This window comes from Priapulus caudatus, unplaced genomic scaffold (assembly GCF_000485595.1).
Source record: "Priapulus caudatus unplaced genomic scaffold, Priapulus_caudatus-5.0.1 Scaffold452, whole genome shotgun sequence".
Taxonomy (NCBI): Eukaryota; Metazoa; Priapulida; class Priapulimorpha; order Priapulimorphida; family Priapulidae; genus Priapulus; species Priapulus caudatus.
The window spans coordinates 62,398-63,638 of NW_014577513.1; positions in this window are offsets into that span (position 1 = coordinate 62,398).

A 1,241-nucleotide genomic window follows, 5' to 3' on the forward strand; every position below is an offset into this window, starting at 1 on the left:
CCTCCCTCTTTCTCTCTCTCGCATCCCTCTCTCTCGCTCTCTCTGCAATAAAAAAATGTTTGCTGAAATGATGTGTACTTACTGCGTATCTGCATATCTGTGCCTAACAAAGGTGTCACTACGCACGACTGAAATGTTACGTTTATAACCATAGCAACAGACCTCAAATAAGCCCAGTCGCTCTGCGGCTCTTGTTAGCAAATTATCTCTTTAGTAAAGTAATTTCTCCTGCTGTGTAGTTTATTCACTTGTCTGATGTATATCACTGCTAGATTTTAAATATTAACATGTGGTTCCTGTATAGCTATATCAATTGTTGTTTTGTTTTTTGTTACTCATTAGAGGCGCCCTCATGAGTCCGGGGAATCCGACCATCCGTAGTGGTCGCGAATCCACCGTTTGAATCTCAAACGTTCTCACTGATCGTTCGTTTGGTTTCAAATGCTATGTAGGCAATTAAAGGTGTATTGCTAACATTATTTTCTTTATCAACTATTCGTATTAGCTGACAATGTTTCTGATGACCGACTGAAGAATCCAGAACGTGAGCTGTTCTATTGGTCTGTGTTAAACAACCGCCACCAGATGGCATTGCTGTTCTGGGAGAATGGCAAGAATCAGATCGCAGCGGCGCTAACTGCCTTCAAGCTGCTGACTACAGCTGTGGAGAGAATACCGCATATTGCTGACGCATATTCCTCCGTGCCGGATAGCATCACGTGAGTTCCTCCCTTGTACAAAAACACTTATCATTTATCAATATTTTGTGGTACTTCTACTGTAAAACCCTGAGACTCGTTACTAGACGATCTGCAGCCGGATATACGCGCGAAGCGCGAACAGCGCCACCTCGTGGCGCCTTTTCATCAAATTCGCTGCTCTGTCAATATCAATTTCACGGTTCGGATCGGCCTGTAATCGGTCAATTGAGGAGTTCTGGCGATTGCAGAAGCCTTTCGACCCTGCACGTAGGGCGAGAATAAATCCAATGGTCGTAATTGCAAATTTTTTTGGTTGGCGAGTTAGGTTTTCCTCTAGAAAAGCGATTTCGAATTTATTTAATTATTTTATTTAATAACCTGAACTTATTCTCGTACATATGACGTCCCATAGATGGCGCGATGAAGCTCTCTTCGAGGGATTTTCCACAGAATTTTCCACACCAGCCATCTTAGTTCCCCGCAGGCCTGACTGATTGATGGTTGTTTAGACTGAGAATTGCTTGTTCGGATAGTAAGATC